At 37.1% G+C, this 20,709-nt stretch overlaps 1 protein-coding gene across 1 annotated transcript in view; it reads left to right on the top strand.

Annotated features, from left to right (window-relative positions):
* The window catches only part of ATP10B (ATPase phospholipid transporting 10B (putative)), a 331,169-nt gene that overhangs the window by 77,989 nt on the left and 232,471 nt on the right, over window positions 1-20,709 (top strand). Inside the window, exon 6 of the mRNA XM_068959946.1 lies at window positions 15,671-15,831. The gene's annotated coding sequence lies outside the window, so the exon portion shown is untranslated. The remainder of the gene's footprint in view (window positions 1-15,670; window positions 15,832-20,709) is intronic.

The raw sequence follows: 20,709 nt of genomic DNA, 5'->3' as shown, positions 1-20,709 counted from the left end.
CTGGATAGGGTGACTAAAATAATCTTTAAGAAACCTTCCAAGTGTATGATTCAGTATTTTCATGGACAAAATGCAAAGATTTTTACACTGGAATGACAGGTGTCATCTGGGGGACAGTAAGGAGATCAGAGATAAGTACTTTCCAAATCTACTTTCTGTTGTGCCACTTCAAAGGATTGTATCTACTAAATGAACCACCAGCTGTCAGCTGAAATAAATATTGTTCTATACTCTGCCAAAAGTTTCCTATATTTTCTGACCTTCCGCTTCAGAAAAGGAGCTACATAAGTTGAATTTCTCTGGAGAAATGAATAGAACTGTAGATGGACATTCCTTCTTCTCTAGAACTCACACCCAACTCGTGCACAGAAAACTCTTACCTTATTTGTGGCACTTTCAAAAATCCACATAGAAAGGATTTTTCACCTCTTTTGTTTGCTAAAGTTTGATTTCAGTGCCTACTAGGCAACAAAATGAAATACATAGTTTATTAGTGGACTTCTATTCCTCTTTTAAATTGTCCCCTAGTAAAGGCTTTTGGTGAAAGGAATGGCTTTTGATAGGCATGTAAAAGTTGAGCTTTAAAAAAAACCTGAGTATGACAGGAGATATGTAAAATGCTTTGGAAGCTTGGTCAATGCATCTCATATTCCTGCCCAGGAAAAGCATCTCTACTCAAACTAATTATGAAGATATGCAAAACAGATTAAAGTTCCAGAAAATTATCAATTACACTGCATATAGCTTCTAGGAGTTTGCAGTCTGTCAGTTTTCTCATCTTAAAAAGCTTTTTTCTGTATCTCGTTTTGGTCCAGTATCAGAAATGACATGATCAAAATGATGTAATTCAAACTTTACTTATTCTATATTCTGCAAAGACTACTACTAGTTGTCTTTTTGCTGGACTTCCTAAAAGATATCTACTGCTCAAAATATTTTGAATATGCCTAATACAAAAAGAAACATGGGCAGTTTTTGCATAAGTGTGTTCTTATGCAAGCCAAGTCTTCTGAAGGAAGAAAAATAGAGGGAATGTAGGATTTCCTATATCCTCCAAAAATAATGTTCCTACTTCATATATTTTAAATTTGTTCCATTAACTTACATGAATTACATGATTCTTTGCAGGACTAGAAAGCAAATCCCGTATTTCAGAAAGGCTAATCTAAACAGAACTATGTGGGTAACGTGGCTGCATACACAAACATAAAAATGAGGAGTTTTTAGTAATAAATTATAAACAATAGTTTTGTCTTTTCTTTTTTCTACTGTATATCAGCTATATTTATGCTCTATATCATAAGCATGATCTTACTTGGATCAACTGCTTGTCTCCCTTATTTATTTATTCCTTTTCTTTTTTATAACCACACCACTGGTTCTGCTGTGATATAAAATTGTTCCTACTTCCATTCAGCCTTGAGCGGTTTTTGCATGCTACATAAATAATGATATGCCTCACTACCAAACAGCTAAAATAAGTAACAGAGATGTCTACAAGTCATCCAGATCTCCTGGATTATTCTATTCTTGTCCAGCTACAATTAAGAATATAAAGGCTTTACGTTTTTCCAAAATCCTAGTAGATTATGTTTAATTCCTGTACATAAACCTTAAAACACAGGTATTTGTATATTCATAACTATATAAGTGCGAGTCAGAGAGAGGAAAATGGGGTGGAAAAGATTAGGATTGAAGGTAAGAAATAGCATATATGTGTGTAATCCTTCAAAAAAATTGAGATTTCATAGCCTTTTGAGTGCTAAATAGCAAGCAACGTTTTTTTGGAGGGGGGATGTTATAATATGTAAACTAGGATATGTATTTATTTGCATAAGATGTATTTGTTTTATAAGATTTTCCTTAGTCCCTTCATCCACAGAAATTTTGTCTGTTTTTCCATGTTCAGGTTCATCTGCTGCTCAGCCAGTGGTACTAGGCGTCATCAGCTTCTCAGCCCTAGATGTGCTTGTATCTGGAATGCATCTCCTGCTTCCCTAAACCTTCATGGATTTAATTTATGGCCTTTTAGGACATCTTCCAGTTGGTGCCTATGTACTTAGCTGTAAATTTCTTGTTATATAATTGGGAAGTTCTGATGTTTTTATCTAATAGGGATCTCTGATATTTGCCATGTCACAGGCTTTTTTCTCTGCACTGTAAACTATGTTTGAATTCTTCTGTTACCATTTATTAAAAGTTTGCAAAACCTGAAAAGAGAAAACACAAAAAGGGTAAAAACATGTCCTACGCTGTTGCCTAAATATTGCTGCATACAGGTATATGAGGAAAAATTATATCCTTCTCCTTTTTAATCACACATACAAAATGCACATACTACTTCCATAGAAATATTTGACCAAGTATTTAGAGTATCAGAGATACTTGTAGATATCTTCAGTTTCAGTTCTTGCGAGTACCTTTACTTGCACGGCTATTTAGTCCCATCAGTGGAAATGGCTTGCTTTTTCAGTTCCCTACTGCTGGTAAAGTTGATGACAATTGCAGATGTTTTCCAGTTTTTAAAATCAGAGCAATTTTTTAAAATACAGATTCAAGACCCCACCTGTATGAAAACTTATGCTGTAGTGCTTTGTTCCGATAAATCCGTAACTCCAATATGTTTAATGTTAGTTTTCTTTTTTGGTCTGTGCTGGTGGATAGAGAGGTTTCGTACTTCAGTGTTCTTGCATACATCCTAAAACTGTTTTATATTTGAAGTGGTATATTCAATTTGTTCTTTGCCTTTCTCAAGTTTCTCTTGAAGCAGTAATCTCATGTATTCCACTTAAACTTCATATAACATTTTCATACATTCCGACATCTTAAGACATAGTTATATTATTTCATACGTTCTCCTGTGTAACAGAGTTTCTATAAATTATTCAGATATCCCTGAATCAGACAACACAGAATTAAGTTTGACCCACTGTGTATCTTCAAAAAAACTATTCAGTCTTTAAATGGAAACAACAGGAAATGAAAAAGCCATCTCTTGATTATTTATTCTTATGGTTAATTGCCCCTGATGTGAAAGTATGCATTTTTATTTCTAATTTGCATTATTTTATTTTAAACTTCTACCCACATTAGTCTGCTTATAACGTTCTCTTAAAATTATCTAGTAGCTTTTTAAGTGAAGGACTGGGACTCTGGAAACCACAGTGATGGTTGTCGTGGAAAAAAATGAAATAGATGAGCACAGTATGAAAAATATAACTTTAATTTCCGCTTCATTTTTTTGGTGTGGTTTGTTATATCTAGTAGTGTTTCTATTTAATTAATCTATTTTATTCTAAAACATATTGTAGAAAATGATAACATCTGAAAAATCCCATGTTTTAGAAAATCTAAAATTCAAATAGTTTAAAGCAATTCGGTACATTTTATTTTTAAAAATTTTTGTACTTTCTTTGTTAATCTGCTCTATGTGAAGTAACTAGTGACACTTAAATTTATTTTCTTTATTTCAGCGTAATATTTTGAAGAATAATTAACTAAAAAAGGTGTTATGGCAGAATCTGACTCTCACCCCGTAGAATATAGACTTAATATGTGACTGATACAAAAGGCTTTAATGTTCACTATTTAATCAGCGCAATACTAATAATCTGATTAACTAGTGTCAGTGACTAATTAACAAGCACACTACAATTCTGTCACTCTTTACATCATTTTGGATCACAAACAATTATTACCAAACTGCAGTTCTACCGCTCTCTACCCATCCAGGCCGAATCTTTCAGACGCGGACGTAGGAGGGAGCGCGGCGGGCTTGCAGGTGGGTTCCCTCCAGCAGCCGCCTGAGCTCGGTCAGCTTCGCTTTCGCTTGTCGGCCTCTGCGCTCCTACCGTTGCGAAAACCCAACTTCTCCTGTTCACTTACTGATTTTACACCTTATGCTACATTTTCTCCACTTCTTGACCCTCCTGTTTATCACCCCTGTACCTTCCTTTCTCTACCTCGGTCTCCTCCCAAATAAATGTTCTGCCGTAACTACTTATTCTCTGTTGATCTCAGTTTTGTTACATCCATACCTAAATTTAATATTTCTGACACTGTTACCTAGGTAATCTTGATGTTATATGGTGTTACAGCATGGTTACCTAGACAGGTACTGTTGGCCTTGTGAGAGTCTGCTTTCCAAAAGTTCCCTTTTAACTGCCTGGTCTGTATTGCTAACGTTGTTTATTTAGTGTACTTTCTAGGACGAGTGATTCTCCTTTAGCTTCGGTCCCTGCTTACCTTATATGCAAATAATCTGTGTACTAGAGCAAAGCTCATCATGTTACATGCTTTTTCTCTCCTTGTTTTTGCACTCACAGAGTATCCTGTGATGCTTAGGATGTATTAATTGAGGAATTAACTCTTAGGTGGTTAATCACAAATTAGGCAAGATAGTGTATTCTTGACTGTGACCTACCTTGAAGCTATCCAAAGTATGATTATACTATTGGTCATTCAAGGACCTTGGATAAAGGTTTTGCTGTAGTTTGGGCAAATAATTTTTAACTTCTTTACATTTTTTTCCTGTATATACTCAATTTTTTTTTTATTTAAACATATTGTAGACTTAAACTTAACATATTGTAGACTTAGCTTTGTATAAAGAAATACTAGCTATATTCCAGCGGGCCATGTTAATACCGAGGTACAGACACACTCTGTAGGGCATTCCAGGGTCCTGATCTTCAAAGACTCAGCCTGCGTGCCATCTAAATACTGAGACAAGATCTTGGAGCTCAGTATTCACCAACTATGTGCCCTAATGTCTATGGATATAGGGGTAAAGACAAAACACAAGTCATGTTGACTGATAGAACAGGGTTTGAAGGTGCTCTAGACTGCACTTGTCCCTGCAATGGGATGCTATCAGGTTGTGCACCTGGCGAAGAAGACTGCAGAGCTCTGTGGACGGTATCTGCCTTCCTGAGGGATTCACCGTCATGCATTTCATGCATAAGTAACCTGCTGTGCAAATACCGTTATGCATATTTTTATATGAAAGTGTCTCTGGGCTTTTCCTTGGCAGAATTGTCCTGTTTGTCCTTTCTCATCGTTTATCAGGTGTCTGGCTTCTGTCAGCTGTTCCTTATCTTTACCTTCTTTTTCGAACCTCCTTTCTCCTGTCTCACATCACTTTATTCTGAGGCTGTACTAATTCTTTACAAGAAAAATGAAGAGCATGTGAAATTTTTCATATATGTCTCCTTTCAATCTTCCTTTTCTGGAACATTTTATAATACAGATTTTAATCTGTTTTCCACCTTTACAGGTCATCTTTCTCTCCTCTCCACTTTCACATCTCCATGTTTTTTCCCTTCAATCCCAGTATGATTTGTCCTCACACCTTTAAGCTAGTTCATGACTCTTTATTGCCCCATCTACTTCTTTTCTTTCCTCTTTATTTATTTCCTCTTCTCACCATTCGGTAACTTACTTTTAGTGAAGGAATAAATATTTTTGTTATCAATGCCAAAACCTTTATAACATTTGCATTTCCCTTGTTTCACTGGTGTTTTCTACCTAGATATCTGCTTCATAGCCTATTTTCGTATTTCTATTTTTTCCAGTAGAGGAGCAGTGAATATGTCTTCTTTAGTTATCTTTCATGGTCCCAGTAGAATACAGATTGAAAAGCATTCACTTAATACATTTTTTCTTGAGGCTCCTTCCCTAATCCTCAGAAATGTTGTGCTCTTTGAAGTATTTTTCTGTCCTGCAGTAATCTTTCAGCATTTCCATTAGTGATTTATCTTCTTCGTTATCTTCCTTAAGTGTTTGTATTTGGTCTTCCCTTAAATTGAAGCTTTAAATGAGCCTGTAGGTCTTTCTCAGCTTCACTCTTTCCATGGCAATTTGTAATCCTATGCTTATGTATTTCTTACATTCTTCCAGATGTTATGTTACTTTTCAAATTGCATAAATGAAATTTTTCAAAATAGTAAAACATTTAACATGTACATGTATATAACATTTATTGCTGTCTCCCTGCTTCTGCAGACGTCATTATTATCCATGTTCTCATCCTCCTCCCTTCCTGGTTTAGAATGAATTCCTCCTCCTCATCAGGTCTTTGAGATTATGGCAGAAGCTTACAGAACCCCTCAAGAGGTGTTTCCAAATAGGATGTTTCTTTTTTCTCTTTCCCTTTTTCCCTCTTCATGAATATTGTGTCCAGAATGCTTCTCTCTCATCCGAGCTGATGCAACATCCTACAAATATGTTCCAGTAGTAATCTGCAGTCATGTACCGAATTGGTACTAAATTTGGCCTAATGAGCACAATAACTGAGTAAGTTTTAACCAAAACAAAAAATTAAAATAGTTTGATTCCTCCAGTGTTTCACAGGTGAAAAAAGGAGCCAAGGAAAAAAATACTCTGTTTCCAGTGTACTGTGGATGCAGTAGTATCTAATGAGCTATAAAGAAGGCTATTGAGCCTACAACAGTTAGTAATATTGAAAACTCTGGGGCGCAGGTGAGTGTACATTTATTCCCATTTTATTCTATCGTAACATAATATAAATGCTTCAAATGATCTACCTGGATTTATATTTTCACTAAAAGTCTATAGTAAGCCTCTTAGTGCTTTAAAGTTACTTTTAATAATGTACAATTAGGAAAACAGTTTTATAGTTTCTAAATACCTCTCACCAATAATTCCAACGGCAGAAACTTTTTTCAACCTAAATTTCACCTAATTTTCAGATTCATTTTCAGATTCACGTTTTCCAGCAGGTTGTATGCTTTGTATATTTAAAATACATCCTGATCTTTTCCAGTATCAAGAAATAAGATGCTAAAATGATAGACAATCAGTTTTGATTGTTAAGTTGGAACCTTTTTAGGATGAGAAGATTTAAGTTTACTCAAAAAGTGCTGTGTACTTACCCACAGAAATGTGGCCTGAAAACAAAGGTTGCTTTAAAAAAATCTACCATAAATATATGTCTTTATGTGTGTTATGAATTAATAATCTAGCCAGTGATCTCCTTTTATTTCAGCTGAGAAAAATGAATAAAGGTCAAAAATACTAATATCTCTCAAAAGTTTTGGTGCCTGCGTTGTAGGGCATTAATTATCTGTCAAGGCTTTAAAGGTGTGATCCAAGTCCATTGAAGTGAATAAGAAAGATACTTTAATGTTCTTACGCGATTCAGAATCACAGGATCAATTCACAGCAAAGATCAAAGATTCTTTTGGACATTTCAAGCATCCTCTTCCCCTTCCCTGTGGCCCACCTTTCTCTCTATGCCTTAAACTCTCCGCTGTGCTTTTTTGCTTTTACATACACACACACACACACACGCACATATATATATGGAACCTGATGACTCATTGTGAGGAATAAGAATATATTTTATTCCTTTTTAAAATGACAGCACTAGATTCTGATATCTGGCATAGCTGATAAGATGCACTTGCACAGAGTTTAAAAGCTATGGCAGATCTTTGTACTAAGCAGTGGTGGGCTTTTTTTGAATCCCACTGTCTGAAATGCTTTATCTCCAAACTTTTTATCTTCAGATACCATTAAACTCAGTCTCTTATTGTTTTATAAAATGAAGATAATACAGAAATGCAAGTGAAGTATTGCCTATCTTCTTTATTTTCGTTCAGAATTTAAATTAAATGGGGATTGCCCTGTTAAGTAAAACTGCCTTTATGTTTTATTATTTTTTTCCTTTCTGATCTTAATGAGAATCTGTTTTATAGAGCAACACTGACTTTCCCCACATCATTAGCGTGTACACTTTGTGCAATCAGTATTTTAAAATGAAAGCCATGTGATTTCCAGGAGATTGAAGCTTTATTTCATAGTACTCCATGTTCAATCTGTTCAAAAATAAGATCTGTAAGCTCTAGAAAGAAATGACATTTCTTTACCTGTACATTTTTATCAAAGAGGTCTCGAGTTCAAGCATGTGTGACACTAGATCACATCATATTCCTGCTGAGACCGTCTCTTTATCTTTCTTTCAAATATGTGATATAATGGCATAACCCTTAGGTTCTTAAAAAGTAACATGGCCTGTTAAACGCTGTTAGGCCTCATGTTACCTTCTGTGTCCTGTCACAACAGCTTTGTGGTATGGGACCCAAGCTGTTAGAAAAAAAGATCCGTAATAGAATTGCTGGGACATACTAAGCGCTTGGCAGGAAGAAAGAGTTCAAGAGGAGGCTATTAGATATTCACAAACAATCAGCTTTTCTTCCTCAGATGAGGGACATTTTTATTCTACTGCTTCTAGAGAAGGGTAAATAACAACAGGAGCAGATCGTACTGTTCCAGGGAGATGCTGTGTTGTCCTAGCACAGGTCTCCTTTCGGAAGGCAGTATATCTGAACGTCATAGGCGGAATCCTCTTAGGAAATGGCACTTCAGCAGTTATCATCTGGTGCAGACTACCATCTCCGGACCTGAGTCTTGAGGTTAGGGCTGTCTGCCATACCCGGGACACAACAGCACTTTCCCACCCTTAAAAGGGTGTTAAAGCCTTCCTGCCTTCATTACCCATTGTGTTCCATTGTCCTGCTGGGACACTGCCTGGCAAAACAAGTTCTTGTGGTGAGATGGGGGATAATAAGAGGGAAGGATACCAAAACACTTTGAGTATCTTTCTCTCCCACCTGGAAATCCTAATATCATTAGAAATGTGCACTTTATATTCGGTATTTTTAGCTTCCCAGCCTACCTTGTAGTATTTAATCTTAGAAGAATACAGATTGAAATTTGCCATGAACTTCCAGTTGGTCTTAGATTCCTTTATATTCCTCATTGCAAATATTAAAGCATATCATCATCTTCAAGATCTCTCCTCACAGCAACCTACAAGATGCAGTGATGATGTTATGGTGAAATGAGGTACAGAAGGGCTAAGGCCTGGCGTCGCTTGGCTCACATTTGCTATGTGCCTTTAAAGCTAGCCAGCAGTGGACAGCAAGAGGTGTGAGGACTCTGAAAGAATTCTGCATGGCAGTATCTTCGCCTACATTTTCAGTTTAAGGCCAGGTAGAAAATCTGTGATTTATGTACACATTCTAATCTCTGGACAATCCTTTCATTCCAGTTCAGTCATTCAAGCAGACAACTGGAACTACGCTACAGAAATGTTCAGCAACTGAGGTTAGCTACTTTGGTTGGAAATAATGAGAGGAGGAGCACGTATTGCAAGGCAAATGCTCATAGTTAGCAAAAATAAGCAAATTTACATGTTCTACAGTCTGAAATTATTTGTTGACGAATTAAATGCATCAGTTTTACGGTGTAGTTATTTCTGATATCTAATGTTTACAAACTGTTTTGAAACATATTATGCTACCTCTGTAGTTCCACTCCCAATTTATGCCAGCTATGTTAATAAATCTGAGAAAAAACCCACGAAGTCACAGCAAAATAAGCTTCTGTTTAGTAGGTAATAATAATAGGAAATGATAAGGAAAATCCAATAGAGAAAATCCTCATTAAGGAAAAAATCATTGGATTAAAATGCTATCTACTTTCTTATATTACATTTTAAATTCAACATTTTGAACAGAAAATCATTATCCAAAATTAGCAACAGTGCATAGAAAACTTTAAGGTGAAGGAGAGACCGCAAAAAAAAGATGAATAGTTGAAGAGGTTGCAAAGTCTTGTCCTAGTGGAGGAAAGAGAATAGAATTAGAGGAGACAAATTTCAACATAGCAGTTACAGAATGTCTACTCAGCCAAGTTAGACATGAAAGAAGGGGTCGAGAGGCTTTACACCAACTACCAAACACTCGACTCACAATTAAGCCATCGATTAAGCATTTTTTGTGAGATAAGACATAACCAAATCGTTGGTTATATAACTAGATGTTCGCCTACAACCATGTGTGGACTCTAAAATAATTTTGTCCATGATTGCTTAGAGTAAAAGTGGCTGCTCTGTTCTAGCAGCACATCCTAATAGGTTAAGCTAAAAGTGAATGTTCACTTTGTTGTGCTGGGTCACTAAAAAGCTGCAGCTGTGATCAGAACATCCTGCCGTGTTAGTTCGGGTAGTTAGTTATTGTGATACTAGTCTGTAGACTGATGTAATTTAAACCACAACATCTTGTAACTGAACTTTCAGATCTTTTAATGGAGGAATGCCTATCCTGATGGTAGTTGAAAGTAGTCAACAACTGTCTCACAGTGTGGTGTGCTTTTATGTGACAGCCTGAATCTGGGCTCATGACTGAAGTGTCTGGAGCGATGGAGGAGAGAGGGCGCTCTCTATCTCAGGAGCCCTTTAGTGACAAGACCGAAACGAAGGTCCAAAATCTGATATTCTGGGCACAGCTTCAAACTTCTATGTTCAGGCTGTGGTAGACAAAGGATGCTTAATGTGTTTGACTCTTGCAGTTTTCACATGTCAGTTTCTGCAGATAGTGGCACACATATGGATGTCCTGTTGTAAGTCCCTTTTCTAGCAGTTCAGAAACCAGTGGACAACTTAGCTCTTGTTTACACAGAGATGCAAGCAGGAGCGCTATGGATGTTGGTTATTCCACAAACCAGTTAGAAGGGGACTACTCCGTTTGCCATTTCTTAAAACAGACATGGGACAGATTTATCTTAATTGATTGGGGGGGGGGGTTGATTGGGTAGTGTGACTAGAAGCCTGGCACACTAAAATATTCATCCCCTCAGTGATTAATTATTTTGGGGTTGTTTTTATTGCTGAGATATATTTAGGATTAGCTTTATTGTGCATGTGCAAGTATCTGCTGATGTGCATGAGTATATTTGCCTATACACTAGGTTTTAATTGTTTAAGAAATGATTGACTATCATATAGAAAAATACGAACAAACAACAGAATTATGGAAACTATTTAAAAATTATTTGTATGTCAAATCTGAAGAATTCTAGAGGTGAAAAAAAAGTAATATGGTTGATTATATAACTTAGGAGGCAGGTTGTTTTTTTGTAAATATAAGTGCTTCCAGTGCAAGGATATATTGACCATTAGCGTGGTGTGCAATAAACAGGAGTGATATTAAGTTAAAAAGTTTGAGATTAATGAAGGTTTAAATATTAAAACCAAATTACTATAAATTAATTTAAATAATTCATATTTTAAAAGCCACAGGGAATAAATGTCGCTGTTTGAGTGACAAAAGCAATCACTATCTTTATGAAGATGTTTCTGCACCTTACATGCAGATTGTAACACATTAGGTGCTGATCTATTATCTATGTTCTGAAGGGGAGATATTAGTGTTTCAATAGCAGATAGATTAAGCATCTCCTTGAAGCGGTCATTTTTCAGCAAGAATCTGTCAGTGTGATAAATGCATTTGTATGCTGTTGTTCTTCAAATTTTTGTCCAGTGATAATGAGGCTCTGTGAAGATCTTCACACCTATCTCTGAGCACTTTGAAAAATCTGCTGTAAAAATGCCTCTGGGCAGTCCTGGTGCTTTCAGATCCTTAAATACGACAGTTAAAGCATTTGAAAGATCAAGTCCTTGCTAAAAAGTAAAATTTAAAAATATTTAAAGCTTTTACACTACTTTAAATTACTAAAATTGGGCTGTTGGAATTAAAGAAAAAGTCATACCTTGTCCCTCCTTTTAAATTTGTCACCTCAGTACTTCATAGGCGTGTTTCACCATAACCTGCTAGCATGTACCTGCTTTGTCAGATAACAGATAAAACAGACTTAATTGATTCTTTCTAGGCAAGAGATTTAGTATATAAAACGTAATGCAGTGATTTGAAGAGTCTCTGGAATCCTATCTCTTATGTATATTGAAGTACTGAGCTGTGAGTATTCTCGCACCAAAACTGGTGGGTACTTGCAGAGTCAGTGTATGTGCAGGAGGTTAGTCACGCATACGTCAAGTAGACAGGGAAGACAGTTCTTTAAAAACTCTGTAAAAATCCTCTTTTTGGCTATACAACTTATTCTGTGAAGGGTTAACTGAAAAGCAAATAGACTTAAAAAGTAATCTCTGCTTTAAAGCGTTGGTCCTGATAGAGTCAAAAACTGAAATATCAGAGCTGTTGCTCCTTGGGTTTTGGCAAATAACGTCTTTACCTAGAAAAGTAATTCAGCTGCATTAAACCAGAAATACAGGCACTTCGTTCTTGCAACTAGTTTCTACCCACATGTGGCAAATCTTCATGAATAATAAGCCAGTTTTGCTTTAAATTTCAGGATATTGAGTACACAGAGCAATGATTTCATTTCATCATTGCACTCTAAGCTGCAGTGATAGCAAAGCCATCATCTTAACACTATATGAATATGAAATATGTTTCACTGCTATAGCTGAAAAATTTTGTTCAGAAACTTGGATTCTTTATGTAGTTTTGATTTTTTTATATATTAAGCGAATGCATTCCCTTGAAGTGAAAAGGAATGGATTGACAGAGCAGTGACAGAAACTCCTTGATAACATTTCAGGCATTGTATGAAGTATATTCCATCCTACTCACCATAAAATTTTGACGTAGTATCTTTGTCATGCTTGTTCAAGTGCTTGGCTCATCTACCAAAGAGTTCAATATGGGTTCCAGTTAGCACCATTAACAGTGTGGTTATGGAGACATGAAATTGGAGTGACATTCTTCAGAGAGCACCTGCGCTGTCAGTCTGGATCCTTGTTTTGTTCCTAGGACCTGTTCCCTTACCACTACCCACCCTAATTTGCCCCGAGGTGCCCTTCTGAGGCGAGTCAGCCAGATCTCTCTAAGGGAAGGTGGGCACAATTCCCTTAGGATAGGTGCTCTGTTACAGAGACACTGAATGGCACTGCCCACACCGGATTTGGTTCCCTCTGCCCAAGATTGTCCTCCGACACTACTCCAGCAGCCCTAGTGCTCTCACATGCCCTTATGCCTCAAGGCCAGAGAGTTTAAGCCTCACTCAGAGTTACCCTATGCAACTTCTCTAACAGGCTACAATGCAGCCCCCTTGTTGTTTTAGGCAATCTGAACCAAAAAAGAAGATAAACAATTATCTTTTGTTGGGCAACAGGGACGGCACAGCATGACAGCCTGCCTGAGAACCTAAAGCTACTACTCGACTCAGTTTCACAGAGAAGCTGAGTGAAAATCAGTAACATCAGTCAAAACAAAAGAGGCTTCAGCCATACTCTCATTAGAGATTAAGTAAAGAACACACGGATGATTTTGAGTTCTGAAGGAACAGAGGTTCAAAAGGAGAGCAACCAGTAAAAAAGACAAAGTATCATAAGGGGGTACTCAGGTAAGGGAAGATCATGAGGGAGAAATTCAGCTATTAGGGGTCTGAAGGCAGATAACAGCTGGGGAATTTCAAAGGGTACATGAAGAATAAAGCCTAACGTCTTTAGAAGGGTTAACGATGTGGATATAAAACCTGAAATGATCTTGTAAAAATCTTATTGCCAGCACATGTCAAACTGACCATTACTCTCTCATGGGAATACTGTTTGAATATACAAGTGGGCTGAATGAAAAATTTGAATTTCTTACTAGGTAGGGTAGTATAAGAGGAAAATCAGTTTGCAGTTTTTAGTATGTGATGGGCACAACTATAAGTAGAGTTGTACTGGTGAAATGAAATCAGTTAAAGCCAATGGTACAGTAGCAGGTCAGATTCAGGCTCTGAAAGTGGAGACCATCGTTTTGAAATAACATGCTAGAAACCTAGGAAAAGTTAGCTTCATTGGACTATAACTTGTATCAATAATTCTAATGTGAGGAAATGTCTAAATGACTCCAAATTTTATGCTTGTTAAGTTATAAATGAATTTGAGATCCAACTCAAGCCACAAGAGTTGGTAGAGTATGAGACAAGAATAAATCTGGATGAAGGAGAGAGAAAAGAAAAGGAAAAGAGTAGATAGTCCAGGTTCCTTATTGTCCTAGAGATCTGCTTTGATCCACAAGCCTGAACTTACCTGCTACGTTTGATTCTGTTCTATTTGACCCCTCATTGCTATAGCTCCTTCACTAGCCAGAGGGGCACAATCCCTCCTATCTATGCAAATGGCAATCTCCCTGTTCCAGGGAATTTCCTCTTAGCCGTCTTACGGCTTTCCAGCACTTTGCAACAGAGCAACATAAAGGAATTAGAGTCAGGGAAAGGATCTGATCCTGACTATCTTCAGGAAAAGAATAGAAGAGTGAGAGTCAGAAATATAATAAAGCCACATATGTTGGATGTACCTAACATTGTTTCAATCTATACTGTAAAATTTTAGAAGGAATAAGGAAAGACACAATAAGTGGGAGCGGACAAAAAGGTCTTGGCCCTCATTAGTTCCAGGCAGTGTGATGCTAGTTCATGTGATGTAGCCACAATATAGGACATAGCCTCTCTCTTTCCCCATTGAAACTGGGGTGAACTGCTGTTGGAGTCTAAGGTGCATCTGCAAATAAAGGTTAGGAAACGTGAATTGATACCATGACAGAATGAAGAACTGTCTTTTTAGACTCCAAACATATGTTAAACTCATTAGCGGATACTCAGGCACTCATCTCATTTCCAGTTTCAGGGCTAGAGCATGTGCTTGGTAGCTCAAGATCTTCAAGTAAGCCTGGATCAGTCAATAGTCTTTTAAAAGGCAGGATAAATGGATGAAAAAAGTAAGAGTGCACAGCCAAATTCAGCAGAGCAGATCAGCTGGAAATGACTGCTGCTGAATTAATCATAAAAATTTTATAATTGGGAATTTCTGTTAATTATGGGCACAAAAATAGGACAAGAGAAAGCTAGTGTGCTACTTGGGGAAAATTTGATGCCAAAAATATGAGAGTATCTAATAAAATGGAGAAGTGTAAAAAGATTGACCTTTTTCCACAAGAACTGCTAGAATATGTCCCAGTTGCCTAGCAATCTAGGTGATTAGCCAACTCATTCCAATCTCTAAAAACAAAAGAAAAATTGGAGCTCACATCAGAAAAACTACCACACTCAATTTGATTTGTTTTTAAGAGTAACTCTGCTCCAGAGAAGAATAAAATTTCTCATGATTGAAATTAATGTAACCTTCAACCATGCAGTTGCTGCCCATTGAAGCCCCATTAAGCTTCTGCAGAAAGTGTCATTTCTGCAAGAGCTGAACCAGAAAAAGCAGTCCAGCTTCCTCCCATGCTTTTTAATATGATTGTTAATATTAGTCAAATTTATATTCTAGCTACAGAACTATCCTAAAGCTCTGATTTCTAAAGAGTGGCCCTTTGTAGCACAGGTAATATGCATTGGATATATCCAGCTTTTTCAGCCTCTCAGCGAACGTATAGATCCCAGTTAAGAACAACACAGAATGTAGGCATGGAGTTATTGTGGGGAAGGTAGGGAGACCCTGGCGTTCCTGTCCTTCCTACTTGCACTGCTTGCTGTGATCCAACTGCAAATGATACCATTGCATTGGTACAGCTGTGCAGAACCCTTCCCTGCCCTCCTCCTTACTGTGGTTTAGGAGTGTCAATTGCTTCTACAAGGGGTGTGTTGACTTTGCTAAAGCTCCTTTTTGTGAGTTACATAGCGCTGGTGGACTAGTAATTTCTGGGAGAGAAGGAAATGCCTTGCAGCATGCCTCTTGAATTTTGCTGTGTAAGGATACTTGTGCAGCCATTGCCTCTGCAGAAGAAATGGGAGAAAGGGAAGGTAGTGCAAAGAGAGGAGGAATAAATACTTACATAGTGCATTGTTTTTCTTGCAGATGCTATTGGAGTGATAGTCACCCTAGTACAGCGGACCAGCCTGTACCGACAAAGTTCCAGTCCCATCTCGGACCAATGAAAGCTTGAGCAGCACTGGAATGATTAGGCCACAGATTAGCTTCCGGGTGAAGACTTCGATCTCTCCTTTCACGAACGAGAGGTAAGTACCATTCTCCCCAGTTTGCAGATGAGAACACAAAAACAGCAAAGTGATTTTACTTATGTAAGGTCACCAAAGTCCCAGAGCATTGCTCATGCCTCTAGGTCACATTGCTATGATATGAAAGACCTTTAAATATTATCCAAGTTAAAAAATAAATGATTCTTCCAGGACTGTCCCAGTCTCACTGTCTGTGTGAAGTATAAGGAATGTCTATTCTAATACTTCACTTAGCCTCATTAATGAAAGTGCTCTTTTCTACTGCCCTTGTACACAGAGTACTTAGTAAAGTTAAGCATGTGCAGTACAGTCATGGTAAACCTGGAATTTTAGACCATGGTAAAATCCTGGCAACACTGACATGAATGGGAATTTTACTTTTGAATTCTTAGTCTAAAATCCAGCTAATCCAGTTATTCTAGAGTTAGTGAGTTCATCCAGAGTAAGGTCTTTTGTTCTTCTTTGATTTTTTTAAACTGCTATTGATTTTTTTTTGCCTTTTGCTTAGGAGCCCAGAATGTACTTTGCCCAGTTTAGGCATCTCACTTCAGGGCTAACATTAGAGGCTGAGAAAGCCTTGATTATTTCTCAAGTAATTGGAGTTGGGAGAACAACTGACTTCTAAAATAGGTTACCTGAACTGTCCTTTAGGAAGCCGTCTGTTAGCTCAAGCACCTGAATTATATGCCAGAAGTCAGTAATGTAAAAATTACCCTCTGGTTTCTGTTTCAAACACGCTGTTTTCTTCTTCCACTGTCTTAAAGAAAAGTAGCAAAAACTGGGCTTCCATCAGTCAAGGTTGAAGTACTTTGGAGTAGAATGGTTAGAAACTACAAAATGGCATTGCTTTTCATATTTATGGCTTGAATCTTATGTCAGCTACCTTGTAACTTTAGAGCCTTTCATTTGTATGCCATTTAATACTGCACTTAGGTGTAAAACCTGTCATTAGTGGGCAAGACATCATCACTAGTGACTAAAACTTCCTTGTACAGGAACATTTTCAACATTTTTAATTGTTTCTGAATGACTAATCAGGGTAATTTTATTCCTATTTCCATTTCCACTTTAGTGAACATACTCATTCTGCGAATTGTTGTGATCCTCACTAGAAGCTATTAGTAACTGTGCACTCTTTAAGCACATCCACAACTTTGAAGTGTTCTTACTGTTCTTTTATTCTTCTTCTAGTAAGTATCCTTTTTGCAAGTATGACAGAACAGAAAAAGGCTTCGGGGGATTAAGTGCAGATTCGCATACGCTACTGCAATGGAAACTTTAAACCAGTTGTAGGCATAGATAAAACAAAGCAGGCAGGAAAAGTCATTGAGATGTGCCCATTGTCAGTGTGATATGAAGAGATGCAGTTTGAGAGTTAAGGTAAATCACTGGTCTCTGAAAAGTCTGATACAGATACACAGATTTTGTCAACAAAGCTAAAATTTTTTTCACAAAGAGTGCATTTCTAGCTAATCAGCTATATTTTTCTCCAAGTAGTATATTAGCCTAGAGAAGAAATAAAGACATTTCAATGACATAGATGTGCAAGAAAGAAGGAGATGTGCAAAAACTGAAGCACATTTTAGAGACAAGAATCCTCTCTTCTTCCTCCTAGCAGTTTCTGTGTATTATGTAGGTCTTTAAATTGGCCCAGGGCATGTACTTCTAGCAATTATACTGTCTATTCCATGGATCAAAAACGCTGGGTGAGAGCTAAGGCACGGTAGCTTTAGGCAACTACAGAAAGTTCCAATTCAAAGGAGTGCAGAAGTTTTGGTGCAGAAGTTTTCGGACTTTACCTTTGCTCACAGCTGTGACGCAGGAATGCATTGTTAACCCATTATGAAATAATATTACGAATAGAGAGTTAAAGGTCTGTGGATCTGGATTGTCCCTGTAGTTTCTAATTCACTGATTAAGGGCTGGCATTCCTGTGTCTTTCAAGTGGCTAGGAAGCAGTAAGCTAGGTAATCTCTTCAAGGTCATAGCTAAGGTGAGCTAGGTGACCAGACTTGTTTGTTTTATTGCTGAACGTCTAAAGCTCCCCTGGCATTCATAAGTGTCATGCTTGTAAGCACTCTGAGGAGAGTGAGTGTCTAGATCGAATTTCATGACACGCTTTGGCGTCTTAAAGCAGGAAATTGTCAATAAGCACCGTGTTAGTTGCTAGAAGGTATAGTATTTCTATCACTGTTTCACTGAATGTGCAATCCTAACAGGATGAAATTGTATCCGTAAGCTCTATGCTGGGTCCAGTATTACTATAGTCACCTTTGTGCAGCAGTAGTGACTTCAGTAGTTACAATTTTGCTCCATTTTTAGAGTATTTATCTCTGAACTGGTTATGTGAAATTTTCAGTATCATTTCTTTAGAACTTCTCTCCACTTCCTACTAGATCTGTAGTAATACTTTCAGAACAAATATCTACATTTTATCAGGATTTGTATATACATAATTACTCCTTGCTTTAGAAATCTTGCACAAAAGTGCAGATGAATCTACAGGTACCTCTTTTTGCATATTCATGCCATTATGACTTTCTTCCCATCTGGATTTACTCAAGTAGGTTTAAAAAAATCTTGTTTTCAATGGGTCTCATCTTTTTCAACCCCCCTTTTTTTTTTTTTTTGCCATTTCTTAGTGAGTGAGCTGAAGAAATATTAGATGATGTTTTAAAGCCAGCTGGCAGCTTCTTATTGTCATTCCATTCCATCCAATTCTTTGTTCAAGGGACTCATTATTTTCAAATGTAAGCAGGGGAGGAAGGAAAAGGAGTTGTGAACAAGCTAAAGTGCCATAACATTCAAGGCTGTGGCTGTAGCTAATCTTTTTCAGTGCTTTCTCACTGCAACTTTGTCTTTATCAATTAAAACTAGTTAAAACTCAATTCATAAATCATTTCTGAAACACAAATTTGCATTTTTCTGAATGTTTGCTCTAGTCACCCAAAAATTAGGCGTTTAGTCTAGGCTCCCACTATAATCAGTGGAGAAAACAAGGTAGCTTCATAAGCAATCTGTCCTACATATTTTGGACTTCATTTTAGAATGAAATTAGACACCCCCTGAAGGCACCTGTTTGTTTTTAAGTGAGGGTACACGGGGTGATCAGCTTACCCACCTCTTAGTTGGTTAGATACTGATGAGATTAGTTTCACTACTGTATCTTGACTTTCTTAAAGGTAAAAGGTAGCAACATGGTATAAAATGGAATTATAAAAATGCAGTACAGACTTCAGAAGCTGAACACGTACATAATGCTTATGGTGACTGAAATGTTTCAAACCTCTCTGCATCTGTTTTTTCTATGTTTTGACTTTGGACAGTCTCAATCTCACACACCTAGTACTCTCTAAAGAATGGAATATGCAAAGATGGTTCTCCCTAAAAAGAGTAGAACTGAACCACCTTTCTACAGAAAATCTCCTTTGCTTGCATAAAGTTGCACCAGATAAGGGAATAACTTTGTTTCATTGATGTAACCATAATTTTACTTTGTCTTACTGGCCTATTCTGGGTGTGGAGTATCTGTCATTTGACATGTTCCATAGACAGGCACAGAAATCCCTTGTCTGTAGATGATGTGACTCTTTGCTGTGTGATATAGACCTCTCTGTCTTATTTTCTTCTTAACATGACCTGAAATAGAACAGATTGCAGTAAATAGAAACATAAACGAGGATATCGGTCTTTTAGAGTTGGTAGGTGGATATCTAGAGCTGATTGAACCTTGGATTTCAATTCCAATAATTCTGACATTAGAATAATTTCCTTTCTCAAATTTCAAAAAATTTCCTGTGAAATAAACTTATTGAAACACTTCTGTTGCACACAGATGCTGAAGCTGGAGGAAAGCTCTGCCATAATGTTTCGTCAAGTACTGATGAGGTTGATGTGTTCTTGTGAAACATTTGGGTTTTTTCTAATAACCTGTCCAAATGCAGAATGGTTTGGTTATAGAATTTGCAGCCTCCCCCTGTCTTCAGTAATGAAGTCCCAGCTAATATAAATAGTTGGCCATAAATGAGATGTAGGGTTTCAACACAGACCTTTTTCTCACTTTGCATTTTTCCAGTGTTTATAATGAAATCTTGTGAAATAGGATTCTTGCACAGACAAGAACTGAAGAGATTTCCATCAACATTTCCTTTAAAGCTAGTAGAATATTTGCATAAAATTATGAATCACATTCTATTCTTTTGAGACTCCAGTATAAAACTGGCCATACCACAGTACAGGAAGAGTGGGGAGGAAGAGCTGACTCACTGCTCTAATAATAAATCTAAAGGCTAATTAACCTTCTATGACTAAATTAAATTCCAAAATAAAAAGAGCAGACAGAAGCCTTTAAACAAAGATTTAAAGCCCACTAGAATATAAAGCACAACATATATTCAGGAGGCTGTTTTTGAATTTGACATTGATGAAGATGTACTATATATGCAAATGGGTGCATGCAACTCTAGCCTGGGAAACAGGCGTTCAGGGCTTAACAGCTGGAGCAAATACACGGGGAAATACTATCACAACTAAAATGTTGCACTGCAAGTCGTTGTTAGGTCATTAATTGTAATAAAAATGGATTCATCCTATTTTTATTGTATGGGAGGGCAAAACCCACAGAATATATGCTTATTGGCTTTTTTTTTTTCTTAGCTAAACATAAATGCCTTGCATAATTGGCAACGTTTTTGTAGATTAGGGACGAAAAAAGTCATTTCCCTTTCTGGAGCTGAGTTGGCTTTGCAAGTCCAACAGCAATAAAAGTTTCCATCTGTCAGAAAAAGCAAGTAGGCCTGATTCTGAACAGCTGAATAGAAGAGTGTTTGCTGCATTTTTGTATTTGTTTCTGTTCCAATAGAGCCTTAATTTGAGATT

This window comes from Struthio camelus, chromosome 13, assembly GCF_040807025.1.
Source record: "Struthio camelus isolate bStrCam1 chromosome 13, bStrCam1.hap1, whole genome shotgun sequence".
NCBI classification, from domain to species: domain Eukaryota; kingdom Metazoa; phylum Chordata; class Aves; order Struthioniformes; family Struthionidae; genus Struthio; species Struthio camelus.
This window is presented reverse-complemented; position numbering and strand designations above follow the sequence as displayed.